The following is a 27,095-nucleotide window of genomic DNA, read 5'->3' as shown; positions in this document are numbered from 1 at the left end:
ATCATTGAGACGAGACTGAATAAAATATATATCGTACAATTGAAAAACAAAAAAAAAAAAAAAAACAAAAAAAAGCAAGAAGAAAAAACAAAGAGATTATACGCAAATTGTACTTACTCTAATTTAATCGAAATTTTCATGTTCTCGGTGTATACGTTCCGAATCAAGAGATAACGAGGGAGAGAGAGAGAGAGAGAGAGAGAGAGAGAGAGAGAGAGAGAGAGAGAGAGAGAGAGAGAGAGAGAGAGAGAGAGAGATAAAGTGAGAGTGAGAGAGAAAGAGATAGAATTCCGAGCTAGTCGATAAGTTTGAACGGATCCTAATGAACGCGTTTAATACAACGACGTTTGTTTTCCGAGCTCGAATCGTTAAGCGAAGCACGCCATTGGCGTTTCGCGTGGAGTCTCTCGCTTTACGCAGTTTATCACTTCCTTTCCTCGCTTATGGACGGAATTCGAGTAGCATACTTTTTATTTTTTAATTTATTTTTTATTTTTATTTCTTTCTTGTGTTTTTTCTCCCCCCCCCCCATTCGTTCCCTCCTCCCCCCATGCCCCGTTTTATATTATTCGAATCTCTCGAGCTCTGAGAGAGGTAACCGGTTTTCCCGAACGTTTACTATATAAAATTATTGCGAGCAACGATATCGTTGTCTCATATACGGTCGACGGTCGACGGCCGACAGGGAGCAAAGTAAAAGAAAGCAACCGGCGCGGGTTCGATTATTACGTCTTAATTTAGAATATCCCACGTCGAAAAGGTAAGGACAGGTTTTTTGATTCGGAGTGAAAATGTTTCGCGAGGAGTAAGGAGATGTTGAACGGTAAGATGATATATAATAATGATGATAATAATAATAATAATAATAATAATAATAATAATAATAATAATAATAATAATAATAATAATAGCAATACTAATAATAATAATAATAATAATAATAATAATAATAATAATAATAATAATAATAATAATAATAATAATAAATGTTAACAAGCTATAAGACTCTTATCACTGACCTACGTTTTGCGTTAATATTTTTCTTTCTTTATGTAATATTTTTCTTGAATGTATGTAACGTTTCGAATCGAAGAAGGAAGGGAATATGTACGAAGACAAAAGATAAAAAAGAAAGAAATAAAGAAAGAGAGAGAGAGAGAGAGAGAGAGAGAGAGAGAACGATAGATAGATAGAAAGAGAGAGAGAGAGAGAGAGAGAGAAAAAGAAAATCTCAGAGCTCCGTTAGCTGGTCCGCTCGCGTCCGGCTAACAAGTCGACCCTGTGGCCCCTCGAGGGTGGTCGGCCCCGGGAGGTCTCCCGATCACGTGTCCGGTATCGGCTACTCGGACACGCCCGCGGTTCGTCATCCCATCATCTCTTCGTTCGAGCCTTCGGACACGAGCGCGAGTTCGTTCGTCCAGAGAGAAAGAGTGAAAGAAAGAGAGAGAAAAAGAGAGAGAGAGAGAGAGAGAAAGAGAGAGAGAGAGAGAGCATTCTTGTCGCTTGTTCGCTTGCTCGTTCGTTCGCTTATTCGCTTACTCGCACACTCGCGAGACTCTGGCAAAGAGAGAAGAGGAGAGTATGTACTATCCGAACAGAGGATCCTACGAGATAGGATAATGTTCCGTTCTTTCGAAGGATGGATCGAGCCACGGCATGCCCTTCAGCCACCCATGAAGAGAACGATAGTGTGAGAGAGAAAGAGAGAGAATGAAAGAATGAGAGAGAAAGAGAGAGAGAGGACGCATTCACTCTCTGAGCTTCGTGCTGGTGTCTTCGGAAGTCCTCTCGAGTTCCTATCTGATGCGCGAATTGACTCTGTTGCCTACGAGTATCTTCTATTCCTTTTCTTCCTTGTTGGTAGTGATCATTCGAAGTTTATTCTACTTTATTCCTCGTGCCTTTTAGATCAGTACTAGATACGGATTGTACCGATTACCAGTCAAACGAATTCTCCTATCGAATTAATACACAAGCGGGAACGATCAAATGTTAGAATGAAATAGATATATGATATAATATGTATGTATGTATGTATGTATGTATGTATGTATGTATGTATGTATGTAAATAGATGTATAGATTTTCGTATCATCATATCGTTTGCTACTATGTTGATAGTCAATATCGATTATACATATATATATATATATATATATATATATATATATATATATATATATATACGCATACGTAAGTAGCGTGTTAGGTCAAAGTAATTGAAAGACTTATGAATTGATATTTACAAGTATTATAATTAATACGTGAATCCTTAATGATGATGGGTCTTTAAATATCTTATAGAGAGTTAGAAGAAGAAGAAGAAGAAGAAGAAGAAGAAGAATAGATAGAAAAGATAAAATCATCGTTAATATCGATGACGATTCTTACGTCTCTCTTTCGATTAACCTTGATAATCCATAAGACTTCATGATTTTCAATGAAAATTTCGATTCTATTATAATGTTATCTATCTATAATTGTATTCTTATAACAAAAGAAAAAGTAGCAAAAAAAAAAAAATAGTCTCAGAAGAGATAACGCGTCAATATGAAGATTATATATAACAGGGAATATTTACGAGTCAATTAAGAGAACCAAAATTGAACTCTTGGAAAGGTTGTTGAAAGGATCGTTCGGCGTCTCCCACAATATCCCGATCGACCTTAGATTTATTCTGTTATCCTCTAAAAGAAGGGGAGAGAGTGAGAGAGAGAGAGAGAGAGAGAGAGAGAGAGAGAGAGAAAAAATGATGACGTTTCCCACGTGATTCGTCTAAACGAAAGAGAACTGCTGCTGTGTTCCTCCTCCTCCTTCTCCTCCTCCTCCTCCTCCTCCTCCTCATTCTCTCTCTCTCTCTCTCTCTCTCTTTCTTTTTCTCTTAAAGCCTTCCACGAATCGCGAGTACTCTCATTGTTTCGAAGTACAATAATACCTCGATGTACGATTCGAACGATGCCAAGGGACAAGTGTGTGAAAAAGCTCGAAAAGAAGAGAGGTCTTTCGATAAATGGGGGGTCAGAAAAAGAAAGAGAAAGAGAAAGAGAGAGAGAAGGGGGGGGGGAGAAAGAGAGGGTGGACGACGACTAAAAATCGGTCCATGGATACGTACAAAGCCACGCGCAAAACACACAAACAGGCGTATTGCAATAATGGATGCCTGTTCGGAGTGCGTGTTGTACAAATACGATATCGGCTTGAGGGGGACGCCGGTGGCACGCCGCGGCCACGTGACCCCTTCAAAGGACTCGCGAACATAACGAACACCCCCAACGGTGCGTGTAAGCCCCCCCATAGAGAAGCCACGCGTTTCGTCCTCGTGTCTTCCACCAGTTAGCGGGGTAACTTACAAACCCACCGCTAATGCGACCAGGAATATGTTTTTTCTTTGTTTTTTTTATTTTCTTTTTTTTTTTTTTTTGTTTGTTTGTTTCTTTCTTCTCTTCCTTTTACTATACTTTCTCGTTTTGGTTCTCTATCGAAAAACCCTTCAGAAGTTTATACCTCTCTTCTTTTTTACTACCTATTTTTTTTTCTTTTTTTTCTTTCTTTTTTTTTTTCACGTGATCATTAACATTATCTTCTTCACAAAATAGGATGAAAAATTCTTGAACCGTTGCTTTTCATGTTTTTCATTCATGAAGCCCTCGTCAGAGAAGAAGAAATTTATTTGATTAATATCTATGAAATGTATTGATTATGGATAACAATTTTGCTAACTCTATCAATTGATATTGAACACAACTTCATCCGTAATATGAAATTACTTAGAAACTCGTCTATTAGAAAATCGTAGACAAATCGATGAGAGGATTATGTACTTCCAAAAGGGCTTCATGAAAGGGCCACGCTCGTAATGTCAAATGATGCCAATTTATTACCCATCGTGACACGTGTCGATCTAAACCTCGCGCTTATAATAGTCTCTGAATCGCGTGAACACCCTCCATAGTTCTCGTAGCTATTTCATACCTACAATAGAAATCGCCTGCAGTACACGACAAGGCACATAGTTGTAGTAGCTCTTGCATATCGTATTTCGCGTCATTCGTCATTGATATAGTCCTGACTTTTCTCCCATTATCATGGAAATTTCTCTATTGATAAATTTTGTCAAGTGAGTTTATATTGTTCTGTTGTATTATTTTAGGAAAAAAAAAGAAAGGAAAATATGATTCTAAGAAAAATATGTACCACCATGGATTATCGTGTATGTTTTACATTAATAATAATAAAATATTTGCGCTTCTAAAGTACTTCCTGTGCTTCTGCCTTCACCCCACATTGTGGAGAGACAAACAAGAGGGAGGTATATGTAAACATTACTTTGAGTAGGATCTCTTTGTATTCTTATAAATAAATAATCATGTAGATTGACGTGCGAAAAGCGCATATGTATTTGACAGCTAGACTTGTAAGTCGGTTGTCACCGAGTTAGAATGATAGAGATATTAACGTTCGATTAATGACAATGATCGAAATATTTTATTATGAATTACAATTAATTCTTGTATTCTTACATACACATTAATATTAATTATACTACACGATTATATGTATATATATAAATTAGAAATATCTAAGAATAAAATGATTGAATGAGTATCTGCCGAGTAATTATTCAATGATAGATGTCTTTGGGATTATAAGAATTAAACAATTTAAAGAGTATCTAGGGTATAATTTATCAATTACTATATAAATAAGAAATTACTATATAAATTGCGTGACATAATTATATCGTTACAGTATTATCGTCCACGAGTACACTGACATTATACACAGGCAATTAAAACAAGAACATGCATTCCAGTGCTGACCAACCGTACGTTTTATAACAGATTGAACGTATAGTCTATTGCTGTCAAAGTATAATATTTGATATTTTCTCGTGCGTTATGCAAATCGTTGGTTTCTTATTTCAATTAAATTGGAAAAATATAATCAAATTTGTGAATAAATAAGAAATTTTAAAGAGCGATTAAAGTCCCACCTATGGTAGGATATATTAGTCATGCGATGAGAGATGACTATAGTCATGGAAATGAAAGTGTTGACTTCTTACACTATGGACTTAAGTCGCGATGGCACGTGTCACGGTCGGTGACAAAGTCACTCATGCATCTCTACAAAATGTATCACTCGAGACTATGATATTCGACAGATCATACATACGAATCTCATGTTATTGCTGGACATAGAGTTAAATGAATTGATAATATTAAATTCTTGTTGTACCGATACGTTATAAATAGCAGATACCTGTTTTACTGACATATAGATTACAGTAGATCCCTGCTTCGTCAGAACGTCGCTAATAGTAGATTCCTGTTTCACCAATATATCAGTAATTGTAGATCTTTTATTTTACCGACTAACAATAACAGAAGATAACTGTCTTACCGTCAGTCGATAACAGTAGAAAATTATTTATGAACACATACTATTACTGACTAGCATATTAAAATTCTTATTATTGAATATATTTTACAGATCAGGATCTCAATATTACAAAAATAAACAGAATTCTTTAAAAAACAGATTCCACAGATATGAATAATGTCTAACTATAGAAGAAAGCAACAGTGCAAACTTTGGTAGGGTTACTAATTAGTTTTGTGATACTGTGTACTTTGGAGATAAAATAGATTCTTCCTTTATCGCAAAGTTAATCGACGAAATTCTTGTTTCTTTGAAATTTTAAGTTTTACTGACTGTCGTTAAAGTGAATTTTTTCGGTTCTATGCGCTGTTAAAGCAGATCCCTGTAATTCATCAGCAGGGAAAGTAGATTTTTCTTTTACCATAAGTTGCTAAGGAAAAATCTTCCTCGCCAACTGTCGTTAAAACAAGAATCCACTTTACCATAATATATATATTACTGTTTAGCATATTATACATTTCAATTCTGAATATATTTTAGAGATCAATAACAAATATAAACTTCTAATGAGAATATTAGCTGGCTAATTTCATGAATGCAATTTCTATTCAAATTTCCATCATTAATAAATCTAAAAATTCTATATTATCGACTTTTCGATGTTAACTAATTATCGACTGCTGCAGTAATAAATATCTTACCATTAGAAAATTTTCTACGAACTATAATTATTAGCAGAATTTTACATAATTCTAATATATTACCCTCTAAAGGTACGCATAATGGTTGATAATTATCTTTCGATGACATTTACCAAATATAGATCTTCATTTTTTATTGTACAAATTATAATCAGATATAATCATAAGCTGTTGATTTTTGTGGTTATCTATAACATTTACAATTTATATTTATAAACGTTATCATTATTACTTAGGAGAAGTTTTCATCTTTTACGGTATAATGTATACGTAAATCAAAGTATTTTCTTTCAGAATATGAAATCATTTGAAAATATTACACATTTCATCTAATCAAGTTAATTGACTTTGAACTGTTATTTCTTATTCAATGATTTAATTAGTAATAATTAATTAATTTGCTTTCAAACGGGAATTGTATTTTCTAAATATTCGTTGAACTTTCAACTTTCCAATTTGCATTTATACAGCACGTGAATGGGATTTACGTGTCACGAATGTAACTTTCCTGGTAATCGACCAACGGCGGGTGTAATAAAGCATTTAAAAAGCGAAACTCTGTGTGTATGGAATTTTGTGTATCCCAGTTCGAGAAATTACTTGTAAAAATGTTTTTAGAACGATTGCTAAAGTTAAAAGTGGACAATAATTAAAAACTAATATAATGTTTATAAAAATTTATTTGCGAATGAATTTTATCTAGACGAAAGGTAAACGAAATTAAAATCAATAAATTTTCTTTAATTTGCTTCAAAGAAATTAACAAATGATTCTTATAACTGAAAACAATGAATCTTTCTAATAATCAAACTGACTTCAACGAATTCGATTACGAAGTTTCTTAGATGTACTATCATTAGAATTTTTTCACATTCAGGAATTTGAACGATACTCGAGTTAATAGCCTAGTACTTTCTTGAAGAACGCGAGATTAAACTTCTCGACTTGTTAAATACTTTCTTCGAGTTAGCCTCGTAACACGAATTAAAGCTAATTTCTTGAGAATTATACGAGATGCACGTTCGAACGTTTCACAATTTTTAACGAGCTTTATGTCTTTCTTTATCCATTAAGATCGTTAATCAACCCTAGCGTTATAATGGTTTACGCCAACAATGAATTCGTACGTAAATTCATGACCGATTTTGATGAATAAGGTTTCATTAAAAAAAAAAAAAAAAAAAAAAAAAAAAAAAGTTTAAACAAACAGATGACTTTCTTGAATTTTTCCAAAAGTTTAATTCTCATTGAAAAAATCTTGTAAAATAATTGTATTCTTTTAAGAATAGATTACGTATAAAAATATAACTCTTTTAAATATTCCAAAAAATCTATAATTATTAAAACAATGAATAATGTGGACAATAAGCTAATATAATAATTTTTTAATAATTATATTGTCCGTAATATGGTTCGGTTAAATGTGACGATTTTCAAGAAGCACATCATTTGTTATTTAGTTAAAAATCCTTGGAATATAGCAACAAAACTGTATATTATAATAAATTCTTCCTTATTTGATGATTAGTAGAGAGCGTTTTACTAGAATAAACTTTACGTTATATAATTTCACATATTTCTTTCTTTATCTGATAGTTGATTGGCGCGTTTAGGCGATAATCTGTGTTAGATAGGACACAGCGTCGGTATTATTTTGTTTTATAACAAATGTATAAAAAGAAATATATAAATTTGCGATTATAAACAAAATTTTGTCGATTATTTTGTTCAAAAATAATAATTAGTGAATATATTATATATTATTTTTATAAAAATCAAAAGATTAATTCATTTTCACATTATTTATAAACTAGAAATTCCAACATTATTTCTTTTGCAGTTTTCCCTTTAGGATTACTTCATACTTTATATTATTACTATTACTACTATTACTATTGTAATTATTATTATAATAACAATAATAATAATAATAATAATAATAATAATAATAATAATAATAATAATAATATAATAATAAAATATAATAAGAAGAGATAGAGACGAAGAAATAAATGTATTATTATTAATATTTTTATAAAAATTATTAAATATTTATATAAAATTAATATTTAATATATAAATATTCAATAATTATTATTTCTTTTAGAAAATATTTATACGACAAAATTATTTTTTTACGTTAAATGCGTAACGATATTGCGTCTTATCAAACCACTGATCACTGTGAGAGGCACGTTACCATCAAAGAAAGGATATATTAATATGAGAGATTGAAAAATAATTAGTTTATAGGCTATTAAATACTAATATCTACTCTAATCCATATTAATTCGATTGTTATGTTACGCATGGGAGAATGGTATAACCTACACAAATATAGACTGATACGATAGGGCGATAGGTGTATGACGGAGACAATATTTCCCCTCATGCGCTTTTAGTACATATTTTGTCCGTAATTGTCGCTGCTGAAGTCACACGATGTTTCGAACGAAAGATGATGAACGGAACACAACAGACTTAAGTCGAATCTATATCGTTCTTTGATATTAAAGAAAAGATAAAAAAGAACGAGCGTTGTACGTTAAATCGCGATGGTCATTTTGTAGGTCGATCGATGTAAGAACCATTTTCACGTACACGTATGACGCGACATTAGAGAATAGTCCGCGAGTCATATAATACTATTTCTATTCTGCCGATCAAGGGAGGGAAATTGAAATGGCTTTACGTAATACAGGCTGTTTCAAAATTAATCCTATTTATTTTAATGATACAAAAATTTATTAATTCGACACGCATCCGAAGGATATACAATTCAATTATAAGAGTATCCATCTTATAAATTTATTTTGAAAATTTTTTAACGTTTAATTTTTAATACTTACTTTCAACGATAAATTATGTAACAAAAGAAGTAATGACCAAAAAAAAAGGAACGAAACAAAAACTTGTTAAAGAAAAAAGAAATAAGATACACCCCGTATAATCGAATGAGTCTGGTCGACTTAAAAAAAAAAAATGTTTTCGTAATCGTACATATACATATCTATCGACGATCAAAGTAATTTTAATTGTAACATGAAGAAATCGAATTATCATTTATGCGTGAATATAATAGAGGCGAAACATTTGCAACAATTGGCTAATTCAATGGTAATAGTCAAATTAGGTAAAAAAAAGAAAAAAACTAAAGTACAGGAAGGTACGGATTGTCCAATTTATAACGAGGTAAGGATTAATGAGATATCATTTAATGAAATAATCCATATCGTGATATAATAAATATCCATAGTATTTTGTTTTCGATTTTATCGGGGACTTTGAAACATTCCTTTCTACGAGGATCACAATAGCCGTATACTTGAGAAACTATTTACGGCAATTTAAGTTCTATGGAAGTACTATACTAGATGTCGAGGCAGTATGGGAACAACCAGGTATAATGAATTATTACGTTTAATTAATATATTTCATTGTTTATTACATTTCAATTTTTCAAGCAAAAATAATTGTAAAATAACCTCCTAATGATATTTTGAAAAGCTTAACCCAACTTATATCGATTCAAGAAGATCGAAAGTAATAAATAATGATGTTAGAGAATTGATTCAATATTCGATCGAAAGGAAAATGGATAAGACTTTTAACGCGTCCTTTTTAATAGATCATCAGTATCACCACAAATGGGCGATGCTCACCGATCCGAAAAGTTTATCGAGCGAAGCCAAAGGATACGTCAAGTGTAACATATCTGTAAAAGCAAGAGGTGAGAAAGTTCGAGTTTATCCGGAAACGGAGGGTGAGGATGATATAGAGAGGTAAGGAGATTAAATAATAATCAAAGGGTAATATATTATATAAATTTGAATCTGTGTTTTGAAGGGTCATAAAATAAAATAAAAAAAGAAAAGAAAAAAATAAATAAATAAAAGATCTTACAAAACGATGATCGTGGGAAAAGTCATAGAACTTTTTCTCAGACATTTTGAAAGAATATATAAGAGGCTCGTTGTTTTTCATCTTTTTTTTTCTTTTTTTTTTTTTTGTTTTCGATCAAATTATACCTTCGACGATTGATTATTGATTTTGATTTCAGCAATTTATTACTTCCTATTGGCGGCGAATCATTGCTTTTCACTCAACGAGCTCAATATATTTTTACCGTGTATCGTGCCGATGGTTTACCGAATATGACGAGTCTCTGTAGTTTCGGTGATACAGGAGGTATAAATCCTTACATACAGATATCGTTTGCTGGAATGAAGGTATATATATATATGTATATATATGTATATATATGTATATATTACATCGTTAAATAAATGTTTACAATCATCTTACACGATTCTTGGATAAATATGATTATTATCATTAAGGGTAACACGAGAATTTTATGGCGAACGTGTACACCAAGATTTAATGAGAAGATCATATTCAAAGAAATCTTTCCTTCCTTCTGTCGTCGGATTAAAATAACGATAAAACATCGAATCGATGGTTGTCGTACACGTACTATAGCCACACGTTCCATTCACATTCGTCTAATTTCGAATTACGGAGAGTATGGTAAAAAAAAAAAAAAAAAAAAAAAAAAAAAGAAAATTATTTAAATGTTTTATTGATAGAATACTTTTCCTTTAAGTACTTCTTTTTTTTTTTTTTCTTTTCTTTAAGACAGCGTACTTTTCCAAAAAGTATCTGTTTTGTTGGAAAAGGAAACAAAAAAAAAAAAAAAACAATGTATTAGATATAATTATCATAATAAATGAGATAGAAAGTAGATGAAAGTGAATTTTCATCCGACAGGATTTCTGCCAACATACGGACCATCTTTTCTTCATTTCTATGGTTCAAATAGAGAGGGAAGGAACATCTGTTCGTTGTCGTCCCTTCCTTTTTATCGAGGAAGAGTGCTCTTATCTCTAAAAACCGAAATGGATGACCCCGAAACATCATCCAAAATTGGCATTGAAACAGAACCGGCAGCTCCCATTATCGAAGTCGGTTAACGTTTTTCTTTCTCCTTCTCTCTTCTCTTCTTTCCTATTCTTTTTCTTTTTTCTTTTGTCTTCCTCTTCATTCTCTTTTTCGATTGTTTCGATAAAATAGTATTTCTTTTTCATATTTTTATTTTTCTCTTCTTCTTATCAATTTCTAACTTAATGGATAAATGATTGTTATGTATATATATATACACACGTGTATATATATATACACGATTGATCGTTAATAATAATTATTTAATAAATTATAGATTATCGATCGATCTTTTCATTTTCAATATACGTGTTAGAAAACTTTCGAGAATATTGCAAAATTTGTTATAATAAAAAGTTTTTGATTCGTTCGGTCGATAAGGAAACTTTCGATATAATCGACAATTGGTCACGGTTGACATTCGATAAAAGTTAAATTAATTTCTTTGAACTACTACATCTAAGGTACTTATTTAAAATAGAAACACCAATGAAAAGTTTATTATTAACTTTGTTGATAATTAAATTATATATTTATAAGAAGGTCAGATCAACGGAAAGTTCTTAGAAAGTTGAATATAATGAAATATTAATGTCGATATCTCGCTTCTTTTGGGAATGACATAAAAGTTTGGACTTAGTGAAATTATTTTATATTCTCTTAGAAAAATTTATGGAAAGTCGAGGAATACATATTGTTTGGTATAGTCTACGACGTATGCATGATCGATCGACGTCGATTCGCAAAAAAATCAATAGTCTTTGAATTGAGTATTGGTAATGTCGGAAATCGTAGATTTTCACGTGATCAATGTGATCTAGAGAATGAGAACGAGGACAACGATAAAGACGAAGACGACAATGACTATACTCAAGGTTAATTTATTCGTCATTCGAGAAGCTTACAATTCCATAAAGACATAAAAACGTGACTTTTTTTTTAATATAATAGAACAGAGAATGAGCATGATACCAAGGAAACATAAAGATTTTCAAAATCAAACTGTACGAAGAACAACAGGAACTTTTGATGGGAAATACAATTACTTGCCATTGGGATCTAAAAAGCCTTGCATCTATGTCAGATCTTGGTGGCCTAACTTCGAGCGTAGAATGTTCAACATTAACAATCTTCGTTTCATCGTTAATTTCCTCGTGAGTCATTATTTTTTTTTTCTTTTCTTTTTTTTTTGAAAATAAATTTGATAATGATAAAAATAAATAATAAAGATCTGGTTATAATCTTTTTTCTTTTATTTTTTTTTTTTTTTTCCATAATATCACAACAAATTCGAAATAGGTTTTCTTGAACATTTTGATCTATTCATCGAGTTTATTGAAATAACTCGTTCCGATATATATTTTTTTTTCTTTTGCAATGTTTACGAATGTTCACTTTCAAAAGGATAAATCGATTAATTCTTGAATGATAAAGAAAATCGTCCGATCTAAAAGTCAACGACGTTATTAAGATTCAATGAGTTGTTCTAATTCAATTTTAGGAGATGAAACTCAAAGAAGTTGGAACTTTAACTGCCATGAAAAATCCTAAAGCATATGAGATATACAATAAAGCTATTCGAACGTTCAAGTACCATTGCCAGCATTATTTGCATACGTTGGACGATGATCGATATTACGAGGAGATTAATGGTATGATCAAATTGGATCGACATCGAGCGAATCTATGCAGTAAGCAAATCGACGATATTCTCCGGAGAATCAAAATAGACGGTGAAATTCCTAACAACCATTACATCGAAATAGCCATGATGCATGCTTATCAATATTTGCGAGAACTACGGGTACTTTGCGAGGACGTAAGTAATTAATCGTAATAAATATACTGAGACAAACGATAAATATAAGAAGAAAATAAAAACCAAAACAAAAAAAAATAAAGAAGAATCAAAAAAGAAGGACTTTTATGCCATATGGTAAAAAAAAAAAAAAAAGAAGTAAAGAAACCAAAAAGAGAAATAAATTTACTGCGAGCGGGGGGTGGTGATGGTGGTGGTGGTGGTGGGGGGGGAGGTATATTCTGATGTTATAACTATTAAGAAAGTTATAATTACGTATAAGTTTTGACTGAAGTAGAACGATATCCGGAGACGATATAATCATCTCGAAAGATTAAATCGATAGTGAGAAATATAATTCGCTTCGAGGAGGTCGGTGAACTCAACGAGATGTAGAAATAGGTAGAGTAGAGCGACGGACGGGAAATTAGGCGACGAACTCGCTCGATTCGATTAGAACGAACGAGAGACGGTCAATGGTCTCTCTCTTTCGCCTTTTTGATATTTTCGTAGCCTGGACTAGCTCGAATCTCGTTTGGCCTCTGTCTCTCTCTCTCTCTCTCTCTCTCTCTCGTTCTCTCTCTTTCTGTTTCTGTCTTCCCCCCCCCTCTCTCTCTATCGAGATTAATCGAATTTCGTGCGGTTTGTTCGAGAGAATTCATCCGTCTCTTCTCTTCTATCTCTATTCTCTACTATGATTTATACATTTATTTGATTTAATTCTTTTTCTCTTTTTTCTTTTTTTTTTTTTTTTTATTCTTTTTTGTTTGTCCCTCTAAACCATCCTATAAAAATAAAAATTTTAATCTCTTTTTTTGTTTCATGGATTATTTTACATGGACACAGCCGCAAGATGGTCTTCCACGTGTTTTCCTTTGGATGCTGGCAGGTTCGAAACGCGTTGCTTACGTCGAATTACCAGCCGAACGGATTATTTACTCTGAGGAGAGCCCAGAAAGAGGCGTGGAATGTGGACAATGTATTAACGTCTTCCCGAAGAATCCTAAGAATGATATGGAGTCAGGAGAAACGATCGATCTTTGTGCTTGCAAAATTGAACTCTTTATCTGGCTTGGTAACGCTAAGTTCATAGCCTCCTGTTGGAGCTCGATACCTCCAGGCTATATAATCTCGGACCGTGGGGAACCCATCGACGTCTTTCCAAAGTATTTTGAATATGATCGATCCTCGGTAAATATACTCTCAACATTTAATCCTCTTTCTTTCTTTTTTTTTTTTTTCTTTTTTTCTTTTGTCTCATTGTTAGTCAATTAACGAGTTAAGTGTACTTACTAAGTTATATATAAACAAAGTATTACCTAACAAAGTATTATATTTCAATACTAATTGAAATTGAATCATTGGAATTTTTTAATAGATGGATAGAGAGAGAGAGAGAGAGAGAGAGAGAGAGAGAGAGAGAGAGAGAAATTAATTAATATATATCATATAAATTATATAAGAATGAGAAAAAAGTAATGTCCGTTTAAAAAAAAAATATATATATATATACATATATAATTTTTTTAATTTTAATTTTTTAATATGAAACGAAATTATTCATTAACAAATTCTAATGTTCTTTATAAATGTTATCGATAATAATTATATAGAATTTATTTCATTTGATGCATATGATTATATCTTTTATCTGGCCAATTGACTTGCAAATTTACATTTAAAACATTAATTTCTTGATGGCTATTAAAAAATTCAAAATATTTTCAATCCCAATATTTTCCAAATTAATTATCAAACATATAAATGCTTGATTAATATCATCAAATTTTCTTCCACGTATTATTGTAATTGTAATAACATATATAAATCACGTAATTTTATATGAATGAAAATACGTGAATTAAGTATGTAATATAATATATATTGTAAACATCGATAATACGGTAGACGAATATTAATAACTGCAATAACACAACGAGGCTATTCGAAAATGCAAAGAATCGTCTGCATTGCAGTCCTTTCAACTACGGGCACATATTTTTCAAGGACAATTCGAGCCTGGTATGGATGCATCCGCATTGTTAGATCCGTTCGTACATGTTACGTTTCTTGGGCACACTTTGACGACAAGTGTGAGTGAATGATAACTTTAAGTCCATTGAAATTTAACGTTGACATAATGCACAACGAATCAAATTAAGAATGAAACGAAAAGGAATGTTTTTATATCGATCCATTTTTAAATAATTACGAAAACAGGTCATACGTCAAAGTTTGGATCCGTTATGGGACGAAAGTTTGATATTTCCGATAGTTAAAATTCATGGGACTAAAGAATACATTAAAATTATGCCACCGAGAATAGTTCTACAGATCTTCGATCGGGACATCTGTGTGAGTTTCGAAAGTTAAACGATTTAAGTATGCATTAGAAAGTAGGAAAGACTGTTTGTGAACTTATTTATCGGACTACCACCAGATACTTCGTTTTGAAGCTCCGTTCAATTTAAAGTAAAGCCAGATGGATTTCTCTATTCGTTTCAAATTCCCTTTCGAATTTTTCTCTCACAAACCACAGGGTATGAAAGAGTTTTGCGGAAGGTGCATTGCCGTTCCATTAGTTAAACTCTCCACAGAAACTTACTTACCACCAGATTTCCTGCCGAAACTCGAATGGTACAGATTTCAATCGAGGAAGGATTATATCGGTTCCATTTTGGCTGCTTTCGAACTTGTCGAGGTAAACGAAGGAGAAGTTCTACCTAACAATAAGTTATATTATTATTCACATATACTTATATCTCATAAAGACAAATATAATAAGATATATATATATATATATATGTGTGTGTGTATGTGTATGTGTATGTGTGTATAATCTATGATACTTAGATGGAAGAAACGGATATGATTGATGTACGTTTGAAAGAAGAAAAATGCAACATCCCACCGTATATTAGACCAAAAATGGCGAGTTACAGGATGGAGGTGATTTTTTGGGGCGTACGAGATATAAAAAATCTTCATTACGTACCTGTGTATAAACCAAGAATAGTAATTGAATGTGCCGGTGTGGTCATAAAGTCACAGGTCATGGAAAATGCTAAAGAATTTAATAATTTTGAGGATCCTCGTGTCATGGTGAATTTGGTAATAAATTTCTTTTTTTATAATATAATTCTCGTAATACCATCAACACATTCGTTACGTTTCTATAAAGAAAAAAATATCATCGCTAGAAGCGCTTTATATATATATATATATATATATATATATATATATATATATATATTTTTTTTTTTTTTTTTTTTATTGAATTGATACAATCGATGATACCAAACGATGTCATACGTATCATGTCATAGAATTCGTCAATTGGTGTCGGCAACGAATGTGTTAAATGAAAAAAAACTAAAAAGAAAAAATATATATATATATATCTATATATCTATATATATATATATATATATATATATATATATATATATGTATAACAACACTATCGTCACAACTTATAGAAAATGCAGAACATGATGAATAATTTTGTTCTGAGCTCGCATGTCATCCAGTCCGTCAAACGATGATCGATATTGGCCTCTCACGTCGTATACCTCGTTAACGAGTATTGCCGTCAAAAAAATACTACATGAAAAATATTTTCAACGTATATAATAGATGCAAAGAGTGACCTACGAAAAATGTCATTGGGAAGAATAATAGATACATGATACTTTGCTTATCGGGAAAATTTAACGAGCAGTTTTGTTCCATCTCGTTAAAAAAATCTCGAACAGCTGATGGAATACATATATATATGTGTGTGTGTTTATGTATGTATATATATATATATATATATATATATATATATATATATATATTATACCAATGAAATGATATGAGAAGTAGGCCAATAAAGTCGATGATCATATATATATATATATATATCAATCGGAAAGTTCATTAATTCTTTTTTCCCCTAAGCGACGAAATTTCATTTGATAATGTTTCAAGGAGATGCCAGAACTCAAGGAGTATTATCCGTGCATGACTATACGAGTATACGACTCACGTGGATTTGGATGCTTCAAATACGTTGGTATCAGTAATATTCCCACAGTCTATGTGTTTCTGGAACAATTAATAACTGAAGAAGATTATAGAGCACAAATATACGAAACGAAATCAGAACGAAGATTTCCTTGGAAAGCTATTACCGTTAAACAGCTACCGTGTAAGAGAGAAAGAGAGAGAGAGAGAGAGAGAGAGAACGTCGCAACGGATAATCTAAATCGTTCAGGGGATAGAAATTCTAACAGAGTAAAGCCTTTGATCGCTTGCCAAGCTACCGTCTGGCTGCCATAGCAGAACCATGATTTTACGATGTTAACGTTCGAGAGCTATGTACGTACGTACGTACGTACGTACGTACATACGTACGAGTAACAACGCTTCGAATCGTTCTCAGGAAAAAAGAAAGAGAGAGAGAAAAAGAGAGAGAGAGAGAGAGAGAGTAATAGAGAAAGATAGAAAAAACACACATATAAAAGACGCGACCCTCGTGAAAATTTTCGTTGGATTTTCCATGGAAACGATTTTCGCTGAATCCTCAAATCACCGTACGAGATACGATAAGAGATAAGAAAAGAAATTTTCTTTTTCTTCTTTTATTCTCGTAGAAACGATCGAGTTAACGTCTTTTCAAGCGATTTGAAGAAATAAAAAGGAATGAAGAAAAAAAAAGTATATATATATATATATATATATATATATATATATATATATATAAAATAAATATGATTTTGATGAAAATAAAAAAAGAAATATAAATAAATCTATGTTAGAATTTTTATCCCTTCTTTTCAATGGACATTATTTAATTCCAACTATAATTCATATTGTTTCAATGATAATTCATATTCTTTCGTAGATGTCTTACCTGATGATTCTATTCGAGAAGAACGTAAAGGTTTGATCGAATATAAAAAAACATCGAAGAATGGATTTCGTCGAAAAATTTTTTATCTCTTCGAACACGTGAAAAAATTATTGAAATGGAAGAAGTTAATCAAAAAGAAAAAAACGAAGAAGTATGATACGATGATAATGGACGACAGTCTCGATTGGTGGAGCAAATATTTCGCTTCCATCGAGGTACATATTACATATCTCTCTCTTTCTCTCTCTTTCTTCGAAGAATTATTTTTAATTATTTTATGCCTAATAACTAAACATTACTTTATATTTTAGATTTAACATTAATATAATTATCTTATTAACTATTCTAGTATTTTATCAAAATTTTAAATAAAAGCTATCTATTTATCTTTTTTTTTTTTTTGTAACAAACACATATGCATAATAACCAATAAGTAATATTGAAATTTTCAATATATATAAAAAAAAAAAAAGAAAAAAAAATACTATACGGTATTATTTAGTTGTAAGATGTCAAACATTTTTTTCAATATCTACAAATAATGTCTGTTATTCATTTAGAATATCCGAAACGTTTTCAATAAAACACAAATGTATATATATAAAGAAATAAAAACAATTAATTTTTAGTTTTCAAAAAGGATTTTTTCATAATTATCCAAAAAAATATTTTAGGAAGAACGAAGAAAAATACATGTCACTATTTCACCTTCTTCTACCATCTCCACCTCTTTCTCCGATTCTTCGAATACTGCAAAAAAAGTATCCGTAGCAACGTTCAAGGTACGCTTCCTTAATGATCTATACAAAACTTTTGCTTCGACTAAACTGATAACAGATATATTCCGAGGAATTGGAAATGCAAGAGGAGTTTGGAGGATTTCAAGATCGGCTAACTACTTTCAAATTATGGAAAGGAAGAAAAACAGAAAATTTCAACGAAGATGCTGAAGGTTTCATGGGAAAATTCAAAGTTAGCGATTGTTAATAATTCATTTTATATAATTATATTTTTCGCTTGGAGAAAAAAGAAAAAGAAAAAAGAAAGAAAGAATTATCATAAATTTTAATTACTATTAATACGAACAATTGACGATATTCAAATTTGATTGAAAAAAATTTTTACCGATATATCATCAATCATTAATAATCTTTCAACCGAAATAATACGAATTTTCACAGCAGATCGATTATCGTTTAATTAATCAACGAATAATAGACTACGTTAAGATGGATTATTAAAATACATATTTCCAAAAGTTTTTATATTCGCAAAAGTAAAACGAGTGATAAATTAAGGGAGACCAGTCGCCGAAACGATTTATCTCCGTGAATAAAACCGGCATCCTTTCACCTACAAAAAGGATCGATTTTTTAACATTCGAAAAGTAATTTTTCATTACACAGGGACATATTTCTATATATCGTTGGCCTCATCCAGAAAATTTATCTTGCAAAACGAGACACGGTAGGGATGCTGTTAATGGCATCTGTGACGATTACCCACCTCAGCAATCAGTTAAACTTCTCGTCAGACTTTATGTGATAAAAGGTGATCAAAAAAAAAAAAAAAAAAAAAAAAAAAAAAAAATTATTACAAAAAGATCTTTTCATTTATCCAGGCATCAATTTACACCCGAAGGATATTTTAAGCGGTAAGTCCGATCCTTATCTTTGTATAAGCCTAGGAAAAATCTATATCAACGACAAGAAGAATCATATACCTAATCAACTTAATCCTATTTTCGGAAGGTAAGAGAACAAATACCATCGAGTCTTGTGAGTTTAGACGTACAATCTGTATGATTAAATTTTTATTTGACTTTATTTAAAAAAAAAAATATCATATATCCTTCTTATCTAATTTAATTTTTATTGCTTACGAATTTAATACGAAAAGATACAAAGAAAAAAAAAAAGAAAATATACGTATAGAAAAACAAAAGTAAAAAATGTAAATTTAATAGCCTTCTGCTTCTTCGATGTTCCGTCGGACGTTACCAAGCACAAATATCTTTCTAGAAAACAAATGGGCAAGATATACGTGTTCTTTTTATTTTTTTTTTTTTCCCCTTTAATGTTTCCTATGGTATCAGGACTCGCTTGAATAATTTCAGAGTTTTCGAGTTGGAAGCAACCTTCCCTCAGGATTACCTCCTCTCCATTCAAGTCTGGGATCACGATGCGACTAGTACCGACGATTTGATCGGTGAAACTCAAATCGATATCGAAAATAGATTCTATAGTAGACATCGCGCTAAGTGCGGCTTGGCGAAAACTTACGAAACATCTGGCTATAACATTTGGAGAGATCGCGAGAAACCAACACAAATTCTCGATTTTCTTTGCATGAAGAACAATTTATCGACACCTATATACGATCGTGAAGAAGTTCGTATTGGAAAACATAAATTTCCTTTTCGTATGATCGTCGACAATGATACAGGTATGCATGCAACTATAACAAAAAAAAAAAAAAAAGAAAAAAGGATTAAATTAATGAACATTATAATTCTATTTTTTATCGTATCCAACAAAAATAAAAAGAAGACCCAACACAGAATAAAAAGAAATTATATACACACACACATAAATATAAATATATATATATATATATATTTGTACAGAAAATTCGTGCTGTATGTGATAGATTAAGATGAATCATTGAATTAAAAAAAGAAAAAGAACATTTGCATTATTGCTTATAATGTATGCGTAAAACTCTAAACTGAATTTTTTTTTTTTTTCTTTGTTTTTATTTACATGTTATAACAATTCAACACTATGAAATTTATAGGAATTTGTTAGTTAACAAATTCGAGATTAACTTTGTTAATTTTAACCAAAAAAATAAAAAAATAAAAAAAAAAAAATTAAAAAAAAAAGTAAAAGAAACATGGAATTTTTTTTTATTTAGATAATATAGACAATATTATGTCGTGTGTGATTTAAATCTTGAAATGATTAAAATTAATAATATCACGATCAAGTTAAATCCATTGATCAATCTCAACATTATCAACGACATATGATCTCTTATATTTTACCTTTATTCAGACAGAGAAGAATGCATGGCTTTAAACGTGCTTCATCAATGGCAAGATTTTCCTATTTGCGGATGCGCCCTGGTACCGGAGCACATCGAAAGACGTCCACTTTTCAATGCTACAAAACCCGGCCTCGAACAGGTTTTATTAACCAACTCTTCCACATCATTTCCTATATATATATATATTTTTTTCTTTTTATTATCATTTATCCCGTGGGAAAAAGCGAGACAAGGAAATAAGATAATAAGAAAGGAAGGAAGGATGTAAAGAAGAAAGGAGAGTCTGTTAGGTCGTTCTTTGTTTGATTTTAATTATATTACCGTTTGAACATTAAGCGCCCGCTCGCGCGTATTCCTTTTTTTTTCCCTGTGCAAATTTCTCTTCATATTTCTATCGTAAAATAATATTACAGTGAAAAAAGAAAGAAAGAAAAAAAAAAAAAGAAAAATAGAACGCTTTAATTACGATCATATTACGACGAGGCACAAGAATATTGCAAAACTTTTTTTTACTTTTTACAATTAAATATTACTCTAAATCTAACGATGGAATCGAATTATATATAAAATACATCGTACAAGTTTTACGCCCATATATATTTCAATGTTTCAGGGTAGATTGGAAGTTTGGGTCGACATGTTTCCCGTTGGAAATCTACCCCCAAGACCTGCGGTCAACATCACTCCCCTTGAACCAGAGGAATATGAAATTCGCGTGATAGTTTGGAATACCGAAGATGTTCCATTAATGGAAAGTCAATTTCTCACGGGAGAGAAATCCTCGGATATATATGTTAAAGGGTATAATTTATAACGAATAAATCAATTGACGATAAAATCAATTGACGTGTCAATTAAAAAAGAAAAATAAAAAAAAAAAAAAAAGTAACAAAAAAGGAAAAAGAAAAAAGAATAAATAAATAAATAAATAAATAAATAAATAAATAAATAAATAAATAAATAAATAAATAAATAAATAAATAAATAAATAATAATGATAAACTTTCAATTTATCACTTTTCACTTAATTTTCTTTCATCTTAAATTTCATTATCGATTTTCTTCTAGTTGGATACTTCAAGAGGACCATCAGAAAACCGATGTTCATTATAATTCCTTAACTGGCGAAGGTAATTTTAACTGGAGATTCGTTTTCCGTCTGGTCTACTCGATGAGCGAAAACGTTATAGTAGTTCGCAAGAAATTATCCATTTTTGCGAAAAACGAAACGGAGGAGAAACTTCCTTGCAGACTACATCTTGAAGTTTGGGACAGCGATCACTTTTCTAAGGACGATTTTCTTGGTAATTAAATATTCTTCATCGTTATACCTAATCCCCCTCGTCGTCATTTCGCAAGAAAATTCCAATTTTTTTTTATTTTATTTTTTTTTTATTTCTTTTTTCTTTTTTTTTTTTTTTTTTTTTGAAGCAATAAAACGATGACATAATTTTCTTTTTAGAGAATGATTGTCATCGTTGTTACCATTATTATTATTATTATTATTATTATTATTATTATTATTATTATTATTATTATTATTATTATTATTATTATTATTATTATTATTATTACTATTATTATTAATTTATTAGTTTATTTATTTATTATGTCATCTATTATTTATTTATAGATGTTATTTTATGATCTGTGAACCACTTTTAGACGTCTCTTACAGACAAGGATAAATATATGTGTATCTCGTAGCTATTCTATTTTCGGCCTCGAACGTTCAAGATCGTTATTCTTATTTCTTGTTTTTTTTTCTTGTTTTTTTTCCCTTTTTTTTTTTTTTTTTTTTTTTTTTTTCTTTAAGGCGCACTGACGTTAAACTTGTCAAAGATGCCACGAGGTAGCGCGAATTCAAAAAGCTGTACAATGAAATTACTCGAGCCTAAATTGCCAATGGTGAATCTTTTCAAAGTGACACGTCTCAAAGCTTGGTGGCCCCTTGTACGAAGAACCGAGACCGTTAATTACGTTCAAGCGGTATAATAATTTTTCATTTTCATAGATATTCAATCGATCTTAGAGGTTCTTAGTTTTCTTTCTTTCTTTCTTTCTTTTTCTTTTTTTTTTTTGTTTTTGTTTTGTTTTTCTTATTTGTCTAAGAATTTTACAAGAGTATGAGTTTAGAATTAGAAGAACGATTCAATGGCTAATAATGATCGAATTGTCTTATGAGATATTGCTGAAGGAGAATTGTATTTCAAAGATAGATGAAAATCACTTTCTCTCAATTTTTCTAATTAAAATATTTTTTATTGTATTAACGAAAGTTCATTTCAAAGATAAATCAACGATATATAAAACAATACGATTTCAGGGTAAAATAGAAATGGAATTGTCGGTTTTGCGTGGAGTCGAGGCAAACGAGAGTCCAGTTGGTAAAGGAAGAAATCCCCCCCAAGAACTTCCGCCGCCTAAGTAAGCCAAAAATATACCAATGCACGTAATACGTTTCGAGAAAATAAAAAAAAAAAAAAAACGTAATTAATTTCTGTATAATTGCTCTTTTTTTCTTTTTTTTTTTTTCTCTCTTGTCAAGGCGACCAGACACCTCTTATTCGTGGTTTTTCAATCCATGGAAAGCTTTTCGTCACATCGTTTTCCGTTATTACAAATGGAAGATCCTATTATGCATAATATGCATTCTACTTGTGTTCCTAGTTGCAAGCGGATTATATGCTTTCCCGGGATATTTTGTTAAACGCTTTTTGAGAGCATGATTTTCTTAATGAGTCGTCCAATTAACAACGAACAAACAAACTAACGAACTAACTATTTGACCAAGTAATACATGACAATGTATTATCAAAAATATTTAGATCGTTAGCAACAGTAGATAGAAAAGAATCGAAATTTCGCATAGGACTGTGAATCTATTCGACTCATAGAGACAGGTATTTACAGGGTATGCTATACGAGCTAGGAAAAGGGGCAAACGTGACGTAACGAAGAAATCAATAACTCACGGAGAGAGAGAGAGAGAGAGAGGAGAGAGAGAGCTTTTATCGCGAGCCTTCGTTAGGTTCGACTACCGTATTTCCAAGAATTACGATCTATTAGAAATCTATCGTCGATATGTAGACCTTATCCTTTGTGATAAAAAAAGATCATACCTTTATCGTACATAAGTGAGCGTGAAATAGAGAAAATTCTACGATCCTCTTAAGATCCTCATATTTTTCTTTTGCGATAGCAAAATATAACTCTTACTTATCGCCATAGGTGCTAATAATTTCAGAGCCCGATTAAAAGTGTCACCGCAAGTCACCGTACTTCCTTTGCGCAGCTTTACCTTATCAAGTATGAGAGAAAGAGAGAGAAAGAGAGAGAAAGAGAGAGAGAGAGAGAGAGAAAGAGAGAGAGAGAGAGAGTTCAGGAAAAGCTGAGAAAGTTTTCGAAAGGTGAAGTTAACGCTCGGTCACTGGCCCATGATCGTAGATACCACGAAAAGATAGAACATGCAAGGCATTAAAAGCGAATATATGTGTAAAATCTATGTGAGATTGTCCTACTGTATGTGTGTGTGTGTGTGTGTACGTGTGTATGCATCGGTACCATTGCACGTACCAACGGCGATTTGTTGGATACATTCCCAAACTGCTTACCAGTCTACACGCTCGCGTGACTTTGTTAGAGCCACTCGCGAATAGTGGAACGCGATTGCGACATAGGGGGTAAAAGGAGTTCGAGTGTCGTGTCGAGACATAGGAAATGGGAGAACTAGAAGAAAGACGAAAGTGTGGAAACTATAGGAACTCCCGCCATCTATATAACAGTTTCGCCATCCATTAAAGCTGGCTGCTACTGGTGGTGCTCTACAGGAAAATAAACGAATTGAATTGTCTGGACGACATGTGGGAATCGTTCCCCCATTTCTTCCCTGTCCCCATACTTACCTCCCTCCCTTCCTCAATCCCTTTCTCCTTTTTCTTTATTTTCTTTTTCTTTTCCTTCTTGAAGTGACTTGACATCAGTATCGGATGAACCCATTCCTTCTAAAGGGGTTTCCCTTTTCTTTCCGTTTTTGTCTTCTTCTTCTTCTCTTCTTCTTCTTCTTCCTATTATTTTCTTTCCTTTTTTTTTTTTTTGATTCCCTTCACTTCAATGTAATCACCGTTCAAACGATTTAATTGTTTGGTAAACTAGAAAATTCTTTCGGAACATTTGATATCGTAACTTCCTTTACTTTTCTTTTCTTTTCTTTTCTATCCTTTTCGCAAAAAAAAAAAAAAAGAACAAACAAACAGAAAAAAGAAAGAAAGAAAACCTAAAAGCAAGAAAATAAATATTAGAAACAAAAATGAGATAAGAAAAAAAGAAAGGGAAACGTGAGAAATCACTTAGGTCGCGTTTAAACAACACGTGTAACCTGTCCCCAAAGGCAAAAGTCTTCTTTTAAAGTTTTAACAATTCGTAGGCCTAAATCTTGTGTAAGAAAGAGATAGATGTGAACTTTTTCTTGACCCAACACATAGGGACAAACGATCATGACGAGGGACAGTACGAGACTTGACATTTCCATTTTTCTTCCGTATGTAGTCCTTTCAGGAACGTTCGTTCATAAATCTTTTCGGCCGGTGTCGAAAGTTCTCGCGATTTCGAATCTATTGGGTACTGTTTGCCAAACAGTTGACTACTACCATTACCTCCTCCTCCTCCTCCTCCTCTTCCTCCTCCTCCTTCTCCGCCACTTCTTTTCTTCCTCTTTTTTTCCTCTCCCTACCTGCAGCACTCCCTTTGATTTTCTTCACTTTAGAAAATCTTTGTCTCCCTTGTGACTCGGCCAAGCTTTCTACGACACGTACTTTTTCTTTCCCGTTGGACGTACAAGCTTTTTTTACTAGCAGATCAGAAAATGCTTTTTATTTCGTTCCAAGTAATACTTTCTATACCTAGTGTGTAGATGACGAAAAGAGAGAGAGAGAGAGAGAGAGAAAAAAAAAAGTAATGAAAAGAAAAGAAAAAGGAACTAAAAGCGATGAAATACATCGTACGAACGATTTTACAGGTGACTCATAATACAAGGTCATTTAGTCCCAATTGCCAAAATAATTTCCTTTTGGCGAATACCTAATTGCAATTGACGTTTGACATGAAAATACAGGCATATAGTCGAAGTAGTAGATAATGGTTGGTAACCTGGCTCTCTCTCCTCGTACCAGGAACATTTCGTCGGAATAGTTTAATGACAAACCACCGATGCAAACCATCGTCGGGCTGTCACTCTAACGCCTCCGGTCGAACATTCAGGGGCCTTCGATTATCTAATTCCTAACGTTCAGGATAACTTTGACGCGAAGTAAAATGACCTCGTTCTTGGAGCATAGCCAATTATATTCGTTGCTAACACATAAACTTCGTTATTGCATCGTGTTCCGTTATTATTGAGAAATCAATGACATATGTATATTTTCTATTATGTCAATTCTAATATTTTCCAAAAATTATACGGAAGTTTCAGCTGAGGGACACGTACGTCATAAAATAATATACGATCCTTCCGCATAATCGATTGTCAAAATACCTATCTCCGTTCTATTTGAATTTATCATGAAAAGCTGGTCCACGTATGACCACTTTGTTATGGAGTACATCCACTTGAAAATTTCTATCGTAACTTCATACGGACAAATTTATCGCTATTCTCTCTCCCTATCTCTCTCTCTTTCTCTCTCTCTCTCTCTCTCTCTCTCTCTCTCTCTCTCTCTTTCTCTTTGTAATTCGACTAACCATACCGTTAGAAGACCAATAGTACGACAACTTTTAATTTGAAACCTTCCCACTTAATACCATTTAACGAAAAATAATGTTGGATTTTGTTCTTCCACTTTTTTTTGAAACAAATAAAAAAAATAAATGGAAGAAGCCAAAAAAAGAAAAACAAAAGAAAACACAAAAAGAGAAAGAAAGAAAAAATATGTTATAACGCATAGATACGTATAGCTTATGCGCGTACTTATCTCTCTTATCACGATACTTTTAAGATTGTTAATTAATTTCCAAGTATTTACGAATTAAATCTAATCAATTGTTTTAATCGTAGAACAAGGTATCGTTGTTTCGCCATAACACTTTAAAGTCCCGTTGTAATGCGATATATGAAATCCGTTCTCTCCTTGCATTTATTCGCAAATATTCGACGGTAAATTTCAAAGCAAACTCGAGAATTTTCGGTTCACATGAGCAAAAGCATGGAACTTTGCCAGCAATAATCGTAACGCTCCAAAAAGTTCCGAGACAAATTCAAGAGGATTTAATCTCTTCACCGCGAAATATCGCGTGACAACGTAGTTGTTGCGCGCCGTACGATTAAGATTTA

General features: G+C 31.9%; 1 long non-coding RNA gene across 2 annotated transcripts in view; it reads right to left on the bottom strand.

The window, feature by feature from the left end:
- LOC124426799 overlaps positions 1-27,095 on the bottom strand; it is a 59,355-nt gene that overhangs the window by 29,871 nt on the left and 2,389 nt on the right. Inside the window, exons 3-4 of one of the 2 annotated variants that reach the window (XR_006942801.1) lie at positions 15,432-15,545; positions 9,207-9,798 (exon numbers count right to left, since the gene is read on the bottom strand). This is a non-coding gene — a long non-coding RNA (uncharacterized LOC124426799). Of the gene's footprint in view, positions 1-9,206; positions 9,799-15,431; positions 15,546-27,095 lie in introns of those variants that run through there. The other variant, XR_006942800.1, reaches the window with a different exon arrangement.

The sequence above is a fragment of the Vespa crabro genome, chromosome 9, assembly GCF_910589235.1.
Source record: "Vespa crabro chromosome 9, iyVesCrab1.2, whole genome shotgun sequence".
NCBI classification, from domain to species: domain Eukaryota; kingdom Metazoa; phylum Arthropoda; class Insecta; order Hymenoptera; family Vespidae; genus Vespa; species Vespa crabro.
Note: the sequence above shows the minus strand (reverse complement) of the source record. Positions and strands in the feature narration are given on the sequence as shown.